The sequence below is a fragment of the Macaca nemestrina genome, chromosome 16 (assembly GCF_043159975.1).
Source record: "Macaca nemestrina isolate mMacNem1 chromosome 16, mMacNem.hap1, whole genome shotgun sequence".
Lineage (NCBI taxonomy): Eukaryota > Metazoa > Chordata > Mammalia > Primates > Cercopithecidae > Macaca > Macaca nemestrina.
The window spans coordinates 102,535,013-102,549,288 of NC_092140.1; the positions used below are offsets into that span (position 1 = coordinate 102,535,013).

Sequence of the window (14,276 nt, forward strand, 5' to 3'; positions counted from 1 at the left end):
TTTGAAAGCTCAGTGCTCTTCCTTTTTTTTATCATCCTGTTGGTGGGTTTTTTTTAATAATGGAAAGGGAAAGTGCGAATAGGGAAAACAGTGGAAGAAGAAAAGATGGAATTAACTGGTGAACGTAATGGTAGAGGATAAGTATGAAATTAGCAGAGAAAGGCCTAGTTTGAAGAGAAACAACACGGAGTTAGGTAGGAATAAGGGTTATAGAAAAGAGATCAGAATATTAGGGTTTATGACAAATTTGATAAAGATAAGTTACAGGAATGAAGCATACAGGACATTGGGAGTTATCTAGAAAGGCATATTAAAATAGGTTCAAAGGAGTCCTGGACAAGTTGCTGCCTTTTTGTTTGTTAAATTGGAGCAAGTGACACACTTCAAGGTTTCACCACAACTTGCAGAGGGTGTCTCAGAGCCCCTCCAGTACCAGGGGCCTGGAGGTTGCTGAACTACATAGATCTGTGGCCCAGGACAGGTGTCCTCTCACCTGCCTCTTTTTCTAATCCACTGACATCCTTCCCATGCCCATGTAGGCTAGGGCAGGGGTGGGATTGGCTGGCAAATAAGTCATGGAGCTTCAGTTGAGTAGTTGTTACCGCATCTATGCTGGGGCAGATGATAGATTCCCTTTAGCTTGTTTTCCAGGAAATAGAGAACTCCTGGTTTTGGTAATTGGAACCCACCCCTTTAGGAGTTTGTACTTCCACTGGCTGAATATTTAAAGGTGGAGGTTGCCACAGAGCCTTGCAGAAGAGGAATCTACAAGTGGGAGCCCATAGGAAGGAAGATAGATAGTCCTTAGGGAAACAGAGGTACAACTACCAGGACTGTGTTTTTCCAGCAATCTCTCTCCTCGGTTATCTGAGAGCCTCTGAAAGTTTTTAAAGGGCTTGCTAGTTTATGTGAACCTGAATAGGGCAGGACTTACACAGGGAAAGTAATTGGATTTTATAATTTTTACTGTTCTAATCCTTCTGGGAATAGTGTTTTTAATAACAACATACATTTGTCCTCTGACTTTTGTATATTTAGTGTTTAGACTCCTTGTACTGTTTCAGGGTAAAGGGAAGCAATAAGGCCTTCTGAATTGATTTTCACACCGAAGAACCGAGACTGCCACTTTCAAGTGACATAGATTAATCTTTGAACAAGAGATAATGGAGAAAAGACAGTTTTTTCTTTTTTCTTTCCTTTTTTTTTCTTTCTTTGTTCCCTCCCTCCCTCCATTTTTCCTTCCTTCCTTCCTCCCTTCCCTTTCTTCCCCTCCCCTCCCTTTCTGTTCCTTTTTTCCTTCTTTTCCCTCCCTTTCTTTTTTCTTTCTTTCTTCCTCAGAGTCTCACTCTGTTGCCCAGGCTGGAGTACAGTGGTGTGATCTTGGCTCACTGCGGCCTCCACCTCCTGGGTTCAAACTGTCCTCTCACAACAGCTTCCCAAGTAATTGTGACTACAGGTATGTGTGTCACCATGCCTGGCTATTTTTTTTCAGGGCTGGGTTCTCGTCATGTTGCCCAGGCTGGTCTCTAACTCCTGGTCTCAAGCAATCCACCCACCTCAGCCTCTCAAATTGCTGGGATTACAGGCATGAACTACTGTGCCTGGCTGAGACACTGTATCTTTCTACCTTTTTTAAGGTTATCAGATTTGTTACAGTTCAGGTAACAAAAATTATGTAAGCTGTTAATTGGATTTTCAGTTCAGCCTCCAGGACATACAGTTTGTGAAGACCTATTATTCTCAGGCTCTGCCAGTAGCTCTGGCTGTCATGATTTGTTCTGGAACTGAAGGTGTCTTCATTGACTATATTTGATATGTTGGGAGAGGTGGAAGGAGGTAACTAAAATCTTTTATAACAGGTTAAATTTTAATTGTATTAAGAAATATTATTTAATACACAGATAGCTGACCTCTCACCTGTTTTTTTTTTTTTTTTTTTTTGAGGAGACATCCAGATATGATCTTGGAAATTATTTTTAAAGAAATGAATGCACTAATTTTTATGTATATTTTTGCTCCAAAGGTTTTCTGGCAAACAAACTATTGATTATTTATTGCCTACATCAGATTATGAAGACATTGATTCTGATATCAAGGTAAAAATGCTCTAATGAAATTAATTTTCTCATTCTGAATCTAGGTTTCTATATTTACTTTTAAAATTTAGCAGTGGTCTACTTATTGTTTTATGTTTGTAATGAATAGTTGGTTAGAGAAAGCCTTTTTAAGAAATATAACTAGTTGAGTTAATTTTTTTTTTTTTTTTTTTTTTTTTTTTTACTTTGGTAAATAACAAATGATCGTTAAATACTAACAGGGTGAGGGTAAAACAAGAATGACCTGGAAAATACAATGTAGCAGGAAAATTAGGTTAAGCTTTCTTACCATAGAGGAAATTTGACACATGGTCAAGGTTTGTTTTGATAAGTATTCTTACTGTGGCTTTTAAATCATACACACCTTTATGATACTTATGGCTAATGAAATCTTTAATGGATCCAATTACTTATTATAGTAATCATGGAATCTCCCGGATGCCTTTCATTGTCAAACCTATACAGAAGAGAGCATGTCATTTCTTTTTTTCCTTGGACACTTACTAATTTGGTATCATGTACTTGTTAAGAGAAAGCTTTTTCTCTGTTTCTATCCTTGATTGAGTAGTTAAGACTAAAATAATATTAGAAATTACAGAAATTTGGCCAGGCGCAGTGGCTCACGCCTGTGATCCCAGCACTTTGGGAGGCTGAGGCAGGCGGATCACTTGAGACCAGGAGTTTGAGACCTGCAAAATATAGCCACACTTGGTGACATACACACCTGTAGTCCCAGCTACTTGGGAGACTGAGGTGGGAGGATAGCTTGAGCCCAGGAGGTGAGCCAAGATCACACCAGCCTGGCCTACATGTTGAAACCCTGTGTCTACAAAAAATACACAAACTAGCCAGGTATGGTGGTACACGTCTGTAATCCCAGCTACTCGAGAAGCTGAGGCAGGAGAATCACTTGAACCCAGGAGGCGGAGGTTGCAGTGAGCTGAGATCATAGCCCTGCACCCCAGACTGGTGACAGAGTGAGACTCTGTCTCAAAAAAAAAAAAAAATGTGGAAATTTAGTTGAGTATTGTGGCACATGCCTACAGTCCCAGCTATTAGAGAGGTTGAGGTTGAGGTAGGAGAATTTATTGAGCCCAGGAGTTAAAGACCAGGCTGGCCAACATAGCAAGACCTTTTCTCTAATTAAAAACAATTGTGGAAAATTAGAAATGTACATTTTCTTCTCAAAATCTGTATTACAAAGAGATTCCACTGCGTTTTCCAAGTCATTTCATTAAGAATACACTTCTAAAACTCTTCATCTAAATGAAGAATACATATTTTGCCCAATATAACAGCCAGTTCTAGAAGCAGAGACTCTTAATAACCATAGAATACTTTAATTTCATTTTTTTTGCATTGTAGTTTGTGAAAATATCAACTCAAAATCCTTGTATTATGTACTTAAATTTTAAGTTTCAGAAGTTTTTGTATTTAGCTACTTAAGTAATCATTTAAAAACTCCTGCATTAGTATGAGCTATTGGAGGTTAGGAAAAATATTTGTTTGTATCCCGGAGTACCTAGAATAACATCTTGCATGTAACAAGCTTCTAATATTTTGGAATGTAAATAAATTCATGGACAAATGGATTTCTATACAATAAAGGGTTACAAGTAACATAATATACATAACTAATAAATCTATTACATTTCTAAAATATGGCTTATATTTGTATTTCCCTTTTTTTGTGTGAGACGGCGTCTCACTGCGTCAATCAGGCTGGAGTGCGGAGTGGTACAATCTCGGCTCACTGCACCTCCACCTCCTTAGTTTAAGTGATTTTCCTGCTTCCACCTCCTGAGTATCTGGGATTACAGGCATACACCCGCCATGCTGTCCAGGCTGGTTTCAAATTCCTGACTTCAAGTGATCTACCCGCCTTCGACTCCCAATGTGCTGTGATTACAGGCATGAGCCACCATGCCCGGCCTGTATTTCCTTTTAATGTATATGATGCATACATTCAGATGTGTTATATTGTAAACATATGCCATAAATAAGAAGGAAATGAATTAGAAATATGCTATCACTGGAAAAGATGATCACAGTATATTTTCTAGTATCTTTCAACTCTAAGCTTAGATTAGAATTTTAGATTAAAAAATTTAAACTTTCTTGAGCCCCAACTCATGTTCTAGCAAATCTATCTTTTCAAGCCATACGTTACTCTGTAGAATTCCAATTACTAATTCTTTGTCCAAGTGGAGCGTTTCTGTTTCCATTTTTCTCTCTCTATAGTAATACTGTTCCAGCTTTCAGGTAGTGGTAGCTGATCATGTTTAACTAATTTAATATATCGTTTTATAGTATAAAATTAAATTCTTTATTACAGCAATATTTACGACACACTGATTTTGGAGTAGATACTGATCAGTATTGTTAGGGATATACTATGAACAGGGGTCTCTATGATATGTCTGCATTTTTCCATGAACCTTCCTGTACTTGATGCTATTTCCTTGGTTCCTGCTTGAAAATTATAGATGTATTTGAAAACTTAAATCATCAGCTTGGATAATCTTAGCCTAATTTTTTATGCTAGATCCTTTCTCCAATTTTTAGGTACCATTCTATATGGTGTAAATAGGAGATTAGAATTATTAGTATGTTGTTTACAGGGGAGTAAGAAAGCTATGCAATTTTAAAAACAGGGCTTTACATTTCTCTCTTATGTTATACTAGTGCTGAAAAATGCCTCATCATTCTGTAATCACAGAAGCATTTCTCTTCTACAGTTTCAAACTTCAGAATTTTTAAAAAGGGATGTTCTGGCAGCATTTTGAATTGATGTTTTAAAATTAAAATTTTTGACTCAATTTGAAGTGCATGTTACCACAATATTCCAGAAATAAATGCTTGCATGTATTAATAAAAGTGTATCTTATATTTTTGAAAAAAATGTTGAAATATGTAATTGCAAAATTGAATCTCATAATTTATTTTTTGTACTTATTTTCATTTTCAAAATTTCAGAGTTCTCTATAGGCTTGCATGATTTAATTCTACTGATTTTGACCCTTTTGACTTTTTGTGACCTACTATCATCTGGTTTTTCTATCCTAGTAAATAATACCTAGTAAGTAGCACTGAAATGTCGAAGTGGAAGAAATTTTGGGTTTCAGCCCTCCCTCAAATCACCAGTCCAGTCACTCACCAACCTCCATATTTTCCATGAGCTTACTATTTTTATATCTTACTACTGTAATTCACTCTCTGACCCATAATTTTGAAATACTCTTGTCTAGTTTTGTCCCCCTCACCATGTTCTGTTCGTGTAACTTTACATTGCTGCCAAGGTGACCTTTCTAACATATTTTTATTATGATCTAACTCATCTGCTTTTGCGTGGATCCTTATTACATCCTGGGGAAAGCTCACAGTGTAGCAGGATACACAGGATACATATTTTTGTGTTTTGGCCTGATTCTCCCATTTTATCTCTTTATCTCATTCACTCTGTGTTCCAGTTTTATCATTACTTTGGTAGCCCTCATTCGCCATGCCTCTTTTTTTTTTATTTTTTATTTTTTTTACTTTTTTTTCTCATGCTGTCCTGTATAGGAACCCTAATGTCCTCACTCTACACTTTGTCTCTCTTTCAAAATAGTCCCTATCTTTGCAGCATTTCCTGAACTTCTCAGGTAGAACTGACTGTTAGCCCTTTTGTGCCCTTACTGTACTTGGTTCACTTCAGTTGTAGAACTAGTGAATTATGCTTTTCTGTTTTTATTTGTTTTCATATATTTCTACCCTCAATCAACTATAAGGCAGAATCTATCTTGTATATACATATTCAACTTCTCGCAGGATATTGCCTATGATTTGATAGACACAGTGAATGTTTGAGGTCTTACTGGTTGAATGATTGAGTGGTAGAGTGAATAAACACAATGTTTCCTGAAGTTTGTTGTTGTTGTTGTTTTTTAATAGGATGGACCAATTAAGCCAGCAAATGGACAAAGACAAAATGATACTGGTGTTATTGCAAGTGCCCCACAAGAATACACAAATAATGACAGTTTAATTTTTGTTGACAAAAACAACAGAAGTGGTAAGTTAGTGAATATCTGTAAGAATTTTTTAATGCTTACATGCTATTATTAAAACACATTAAAGTATGTGAGACTCAAATACAATATTCAGCTCTTTGAAATATTTTTACGGTCTTTCTTCATATTACCAATTTCTTCCTAAATCTACTTTAATCCTCTGAATTTCTATTTTGCTGTTCTACTTTATTGAGATATTTGTGAATGCGTGCAGCCTTGTTTATGTATTTAAAATTCAGGGTGGTAAGTATTCTCATAACTCTCTTTGTTCATAATGTTTTACAGATACAACAGCCACATCAGGATCCGGACAAGACAGAAATATGGAATCACTTTTGGATTCTGAGGTATTGTCTATTGTTTTTGTTGTTACCATTTTAAAATATAAGCATTAGTGATGTTAAAACGTTAAAGAAGATACTTTCACTTTGCTTTCTCACCGCTGTTTGTGCTTATAAGGAATTATTTTCTTACGTTTTCAGCCCCTAACTAATAAAGCAGTTATGGACTGAGTATATTGCTACTGCATAGTACAATTTGGCTAATTTGCAGAATTCATTTAAGAAGCCAGTGTAGTACAGTTCAAAAACAAAGCTCAGAAGTCACAAGGAATGAGTTTGGATTCTTAAGTAAAAGGATTGGTAAATACTAAGAGGGAGTAGAGATGAAAATAATGGGCTTTTAAATACATTGTGATACAATAATTATAGTAGGCTAAGCTTTCTTACCATAGAAGAAATATGAAATGTGGCCAAGGTTTATTTGGATAAGTATTTTTACTGTGACTTTTAATTCATGCAAACAGGCCCAGTGTGGTGGCTCACACCTGTAATCCTTGCACTTAAGAGAGGCCGAGGTAGGCAGATCACCTGAGGTCAGGAGTTCGAGACCAGCCTGACCAACATGGTGAAACCCTGTCTCTACTAAAAGTACAAAAATTAACCAGGTGTGGTGGCGGGTACCTGTAATCCCAGCTACTCGGGAGGCTGAGGCAGGAGAATCACTTGAATCCAGGAAGCAGAGGTTGCAGTGAGCCAAGATGGCGCCACTGCACTCCAGCCTGGGCATCAGAATGAGACTCTATCTCAAAATCAATCAATCAATCATGCTAACATGACTTATAAAACTTACCATTAACTAAATCTTTAATGGACACAGTTACTTACAGTAATCATGGAATCTCTCTGGTGCTTTTCATTTCTAAAACTGAACAGTAGATAGCATATTCTTTTTTTCTTGAACACTTATTATTTTGGTATCATACATTTTCAAAATGTTTTTATTTTAATTTTTGTTGAGTACATAGTAAGTGTATATATTTATGAGTTACTTGAGCTATTTTAATACAGACATGCAATATGTAATAATCACATCAGGATAAACTGTATTGATCACCTTGATCATTCATCCTTTGTGCTTCACATAATCCAATTATATTCTTTTAGCTATTTTAAAATGTACAATTAAGTTGTCTTTTACTGTAGTCGTCCTGTTGTGCTAGCAAATCCCAGGCCTTATACCTTCTGGTTTTTTGGTACACATCAATCGTCCGCCAACCCCACACTCTACAACTATACTTCCCATCCTCTGATAACGATCCTTATTCTCCCTATCTCAATATATTGAATTGTTTTGATTTTTTGAACCCATAGATAAGTGGGCAATATTTTTCTTTCTGTGTCTGATTTATTTGACTTAACATAATGATCTCTAGTTTAATCCTGTTATTGCAAATGACATTTTCCTTACATTTGAAAAACAAATTTCAATAGTTTTTGGAGTACAGGTTGGTTTTGGTTACATGGATAAGTTCTTACATGGTGATTTCGGAGATGTTAGTGCATCCGTCACCTGAGCAGTGTACACTGTACCCAATGTGCAGTCTTTTATCTTCCAACACCTTCCCACCCTTCCTCCCCACCTCCCCAGAGGCCATTATATTATTCTTATGCCTTTGTGTCCTCCTAGCTTAGCTCCCACAGAACATACAGTATTTAGTTTTCCTGAGTTAACTTTACTTAGAATAATGGCCTCCGGCTCCATTCAAGTTGCTGCAAAAGACATTATTTCCTTCATTTTTATGTATGAGTGTATTCCATGGTGTCTATATACCAGATTTTCTTTATCCACTCATTGGTTAGTGGGCACTTAGGTTGGTTCCGTATCTTTGCAGAAGTGCTATCTGGGAGTCAGGGACTAGAGTGAAAAACCTCAGAATTTTACTTGGTGTTCTGTTGTACTGTGGCTGAGCTGGGCCTCACACCGCAAGGTGCAGTGCTTCCCACTCTTACCTCTCCTATCGGATGGCCGAAGAGACTCGCCCTGTGGCCAGTGCTACCACAGGTTCTTAGGGAGCACTGCCAGGCTACCGCTGATGTCCACAGGTTCTTAGGGAGCACTGCCAGGCTACCGCTGATGTCCACAGGTTCTTAGGGAGCACTGCCAGGCTACCGCTGATGTCCACAGGTTCTTAGGGAGCACTGCCAGGCTACCGCTGATGTCCACAGGTTCTTAGGGAGCACTGCCAGGCTACCGCTGATGTCCACAGGTTCTTAGGGAGCACTGCCAGGCTACTGCTGATGTTCTGGTAAGGCCTGAGGGCTCTTCAGTTAGCTCGTGGTGAATGTTGCCTGGCCTGGCACCCTTCAGGGGAGTGGGCTCCCATTTGGCCCAGGGATGGTCCAGAAATGCTGTCCAAGAGCCAAGGACTGGAATTGGGGACCCCAGGGGCCTGCTTGGTGCTCTAGCCTTCGTGGTCCAGCTGGTACCTAAGATGCAAGTCAAAGACCCCTTTACTTTTCCCTCTGCCTTTCTCAAGCAGAAGGAGTCTTTCCTTCTAGCCATTACAGCTGGAAATATCCTGTCTCACCTGAGGCTAGTGTCAGTGTTTCACCCAGGACCTCAACGTAATACCTGTGTGTCACTGCTGGTTATTCAGGGTCCATGGGCTCTTCAGTTAATAGGCGATGAATATTGCCACGAATGAGTTCTTCCCCTCTCCAGGGAGTTCCCTGTGGCCCAGGGAGTATCTAGAAACACCATATCAGAACTAAGGCCTGTAAGGGGGGACTCATGACTCTGACCAGTATCCTACTCTGTTGTAGCTGAGCTGGTATTTAAGATACAAGACAAAGTCTACTCACTGTTTCCTTTCCACTCCTCAAGCGGAAGGAAGGTGTCTCTTTTGGTGCCCCAAGCTGTTCAGCCTGGGATTGGAGGAGGAGTAGCACCAGCACTTTTGTACATGCCCCGCCCCATCGTCCTCTGGCTTATAGCACAGTTCAGCACTTGGACCCACCTGGGAATTGGAGTCCTTGTGGCTTAGACTGCCTTTCAAGTTTTAAGTAGGGCCCTGGGACAATTTAGCATGCTGGTGACAAGGCTTGTGGGAACTCAAGTTGTGGTTACTGGGATGGGTGATTCCCCTTTGGCCAGGGCTGGTTTAAATGCTCTCCCTGTGGGTGAGCATCAGCTAAGTTTATTCCAGTTTTGCTTTTTGCTGTAATAGGGCAACACTGAGTTTAATGCAACATCTCACAATTGCTTTACCCTCTCCCAAGTGCTCAGATTCTCTCTGTACCATGCTACCACTGCTGGGGGATGTGGGAGTGTTAACATCGATTATTCAAGACTGTTTTTCCTACCTCTTCAGTGCCTCTTGTAGTCGTCAGAAGTTAAAACCAGGCGCTTTCAGTGTTCACCTGATTTTTGGTTCTTACAAAGGAGTTTTATTTCTGTAGGTAGTTGTTAGATTGGTGTCCTTGTTGGGAAATAATTGATGGAGCCTTTTATTCTGCCATTTTGCTTGCCTCCTTTTTTTGGTATCATACACTTCTTAGAAGAGAAGTTTATTTTCTGTTTCTATCCTTGGTTCTGTAATTAGAATAAAATCATATTAGAAATTATGGAAATTTAGTTGGGAATTGTGGCACACGCTTGCAGCTGCAACTATTGAGGAGGCTGACGTGGGAGAATTTCTTGAACCCAGTAGTTAAAGACCAGGCTGATTAACAGAGTGAGACCTTTTTACTAATTAAAAAAAATGTGGAATTTTAGAAATGTAAACTTCCTCTCTCAAAATCTGTATTACAAAGGTATTCCACTGTGTTTTCTAAGTCATTTCATTAAGAATATACTCAAAATTCTTCATCTAATTGAATAATACATATTTTGCCCAAAATAACAATTCTAGAAGCAGACTCTTTGATAATCATATATAAGACTTTAATTTCAGTTTTTTTGTATTGTAGTTTGTGAAAATATCAACTCAAAATTCTTGTATTCTTAAATTTTAAATTTCAGAAGTTTTTGTATTTCACTATTTAAATAATCATTTAAACACTCTTGCATTAGTATGAACTACTGGAGGTTAGGAAACATATTTGTTTGTATCCTGGAGTACGTAGAATACATCTTGCATGTAACAAGCATTATAATATTTTGAATGTAAATACATAAATGGACAAATGGATTTTTATGTAGTGGAGTATTAGAGGTAACATAATATGCATAACTTACTCAATAATTAAATCTCTTGCATTTCTAAAATATGGCTTAATCTGATATAGCCTTTTAATGTTTAAGATGTATAAATTCAGATGTGTTATGCTGTAAAAATATGTCATAAATAAGAAGGACGTGAATTAGAAATCTACTATCAATAGAAAAGATGGTTACAGTGTGTTTCCTAGTATCTTTCAACTCTTAAGCTTAGAATTTTAGATTAAAAAATTTAAACTTTCTTGAGCCCCAACTCATGTTCTAGCAAATCGATCTTTTCAAGCCATACATTACTCCGTAGAATTCCAATTACTAATTCTTTGTCCAAGTGGAGAGTCGATGGAACATTTCTTTTTCCATTTTTCTCTCTCTGTAGTAATAATGTTCCAGCTTTCAGGTAGTGGTAGCTGATCATGTTTAACTAATGTATCATTTTAGAGTGTAAAATTAAACTCTTTATTACAGCAATATTTACAAAACACTGATTGTGAATACTGAACAGTATTATCTAGGTGATAGTATAGACAGAAGTCTCTTTTGTGTATGTGTTTCTCCATGAACCATGCTGTACTTGATTATTTTGTCTTAGGGCTTGCTTGATAATTACAGATGTATTTGAAAACTGTTCTGTTTTAGAAACTTTTATTTTAAGTTTAGGGGGTACATGTGCAGGTTAGATAGAGAGGAAAACTAGTGTCACGAGGGCTTGTTTTACATATTATCACCCAGGTATTAAACCTAATAATCATTAGTATTTTTCCTGATCCTTTCCTTCCTCCTACCCACAGTACATTCCAGTGTCGGCTGTTCCCCTCTCTGTGTCCATCTACTCTCATTATTTAGCTCTGACTTATAAGTAAGAATATGCGGTATTTGGCTTTCTGCTCCTGTGTTAGTTTGCTAAAGATGATGTCCTCTAACTCCATTCACGTTCCTGCAAAGAACATACATAATCTCACAATTTTGTATGGCTGCATAGTATTTCATGGTGTGTATATGTACCACATTTTCTTAAATCATCAACTTGGATAATCACAGCTTTATTTTTATGCTAGATTCCTTCAGTTTTTATTTTGATTATTTTGGGGGGAACAGGTATTGTTTGGTTACATGAATTAATTATTTAGTGGTGATTTCTGAGATTTTGGGGTACCCATCACCCAAGCAGTGTACATTGTACCAAGAATGTAGTCTTCTGTCACCCTCTGCTTTCTCCTGAGTTTCAAAGTCCATTGTATTATTCTTGTGCTTTTGAGTCCTCATAGCTTAGCTCCCACTTCTGAGTGAGAACATACAATGTTTGGTTTTCCATTTCTGGGTTACTTCACTTAAAATAATGGTCTCCAACTCCATCCAGGTTGCTGGGAATACCATTATTTCATTCCTTTTTATGGATGAGTATTATTCCATGGTATATATGTGCCACATTTTCTTTGTCTACTCATTGATTGATGGGCATTTGGGTTGGTTCTGTATTTTTGCAGCTGTGAGTTGTGCTGCTATAAACATGTGTGCAAGTGTCTTTTTTAACATAATGAGTTCTTTTTCTCTGGGTAGACACCTAGTAGTGGGATTGCTGGATAAAATGGTAGATCTACTTTTAGTACTTTAAGGAATCTCCATGCTATTTTCCATGGCGATTGTATTAGTTTACATTCCCAGCAGAAGTGTAAAGATGTTCCCCTTTCACCACATTCACTTCAACATCTATTTTTTTTTTTTTTAATTTTTAGATTATGGCCACTCTTGCAGGAGTAAGGTAGCATCGCATTGTGGTTTTGATTTGCATTTTCCTGATAATTAGTGATGTTGAGCATTGTTTCATTTGTTTGTCAGCCGTTTGTGTATCTTCTTTGGAGAAATGTGTATTCCTGTCCTTTGCCCACTTTTTGGTGGGATTATTTGATTTTTTTTCTTGCTGCTTTGAGTTCCTTGTAGATGCTGGATATTAGTCCTTCATTGGGTTCATAGTTTGTGAAGATTTTCTCCCACTCTGTAGGTTGTCTGTTTACTCCGCTGATTATTATTATTATTGGTTTTTTTTGCTGTGCAGAAGCTTTTTATTTTTGCTCATGCTGCCCTGTCTAGGAACCTTCCTACCCTCACTCTGCACTTTGTCTCCCTTTCAAAATAGGGCCTATATTCGCAGCAGTTTTTCAGCTTCTCGGGCAGAACCGACTGTTGTCCCTTTTGTGCCCTTACTGTACTTTATTCACTTCTCTTTTATTACTAGTGAATTAGACTTTTGTTTCTGTTTTTTTATATATTTTTATTCTCACTCAAATATAAGGCAGAATCTGTCTTTTATATGTATTTTCAGCTTTTCCCAGGATATTGCCTGTGATTTGATAGACACAATGAATGTTTATTGTCTTAACTGGTTGACTGAGTGGGGGAGTGAGTGAATACATCCCTGAAGTTCTTTTTTTTCTTTTCTTTTTTTTTTTTTTTTTGCTTTGTTTTTAATAGGATGGAGCAGCTAAGCCAGCAAATGGAAAAAGACAAAATGGTACTGATATTATTGAACGCACCCCATGAGAGCACACAAATAGTAAGAATTTAAATTTAATTTACTGAATATCTCTGATAATTTTTTAATGCTTAAATGCTATTTTAAAAAACTGACTTAAATATGTAGACTCAAATATAAAATCCATTTCTTCTAGATTTTTTTCATGCCTTTCTTCATAGTGCCAACTTCTTTTTCATAAATCTACTTCAACCCTCTGAATTTCTTTGTTGCTCTTTCATTTTATTGAAATATTTATGAATGGATATAGCATTGCATATGTATTTAAAATTCAGAGTGATAAATGTTCTCTCATGAATGTATCTGTGAATAACATCTTATAACATTTTACAGCTGCAGTGTCCTCATCAGGATCAGGACAAGAGGGCAATATAGAATCACTTTTGGATTATGAAGTATTAGCTGTTGTTTTTTTGTTGTTATATAAAAAAATAAAACCATTCTGTGATGTTAAATCATAAAAGAGGATGCTTTGACTTTACTTTCTCGCCTCATAGTAGAATTCTTCTAATTTGCGGGGTTCATTTAAAAAGCCAGGGTAATACAGTGAAAAAATAAAGGCTTAAAAGTCAGAAGGAATCAATTTGGGTTATGAAGTTAAGTTTGTGTAAAAGCTAAAGAATTATTCCAGGTCAATGCAGGGCCACATGTATGACTGTATGGTATATCTGGATGTGTGTGGTATATCTCATCTCTAATGAGATTCAGAGAAAAACCGTTTGGACTGTAGTTTTTCACAACTTCGAACTTGAAGAGGTAATTCCTGGGACTTGAAAGCATTAGTGAATTTGGATTATCCAGTATAGATCTGCAAGGAATATTTCAGGAGAAAGAAAAGCATGGAGAATAGTAAATACTTCGTGCTATAATAATAACAATTTGGTTTAATGTTGTTTTAATAAGTAGAAATCTTTTTAAAAAATAGAACGCATTGGGTATCTTTGTGGCAAATGATGACGTTCTAAGGTGACACCCATGGAAAGACATGGGAAAGGCTCGACCTCTTAGACAGAAGCAGCTGCTACCCAGCACCAAGCTGAAGTCAAAACATGTTACTGTCTTTGTTCTTTTTCTTAGTATCAGTGGATTCTTGTAAAA

The 14,276-nt window shown here is 37.2% G+C and overlaps 1 long non-coding RNA gene across 13 annotated transcripts in view; it reads left to right on the forward strand.

Annotated features, from left to right (window-relative positions):
* Nucleotides 1–14,276, forward strand: part of LOC105490261 (putative ankyrin repeat domain-containing protein 26-like protein) — a 63,956-nt gene that overhangs the window by 16,602 nt on the left and 33,078 nt on the right. For 12 of the 13 annotated variants that reach the window (XR_011614981.1, XR_011614970.1, XR_011614972.1 and 9 more), the window contains exons 9-12: nt 2,024–2,096; nt 6,030–6,150; nt 6,434–6,495; nt 13,118–13,199. This is a non-coding gene — a long non-coding RNA (putative ankyrin repeat domain-containing protein 26-like protein). Of the gene's footprint in view, nt 1–2,023; nt 2,097–6,029; nt 6,151–6,433; nt 6,496–13,117; nt 13,200–13,511; nt 13,634–14,276 lie in introns of those variants that run through there. The other variant, XR_011614980.1, reaches the window with a different exon arrangement.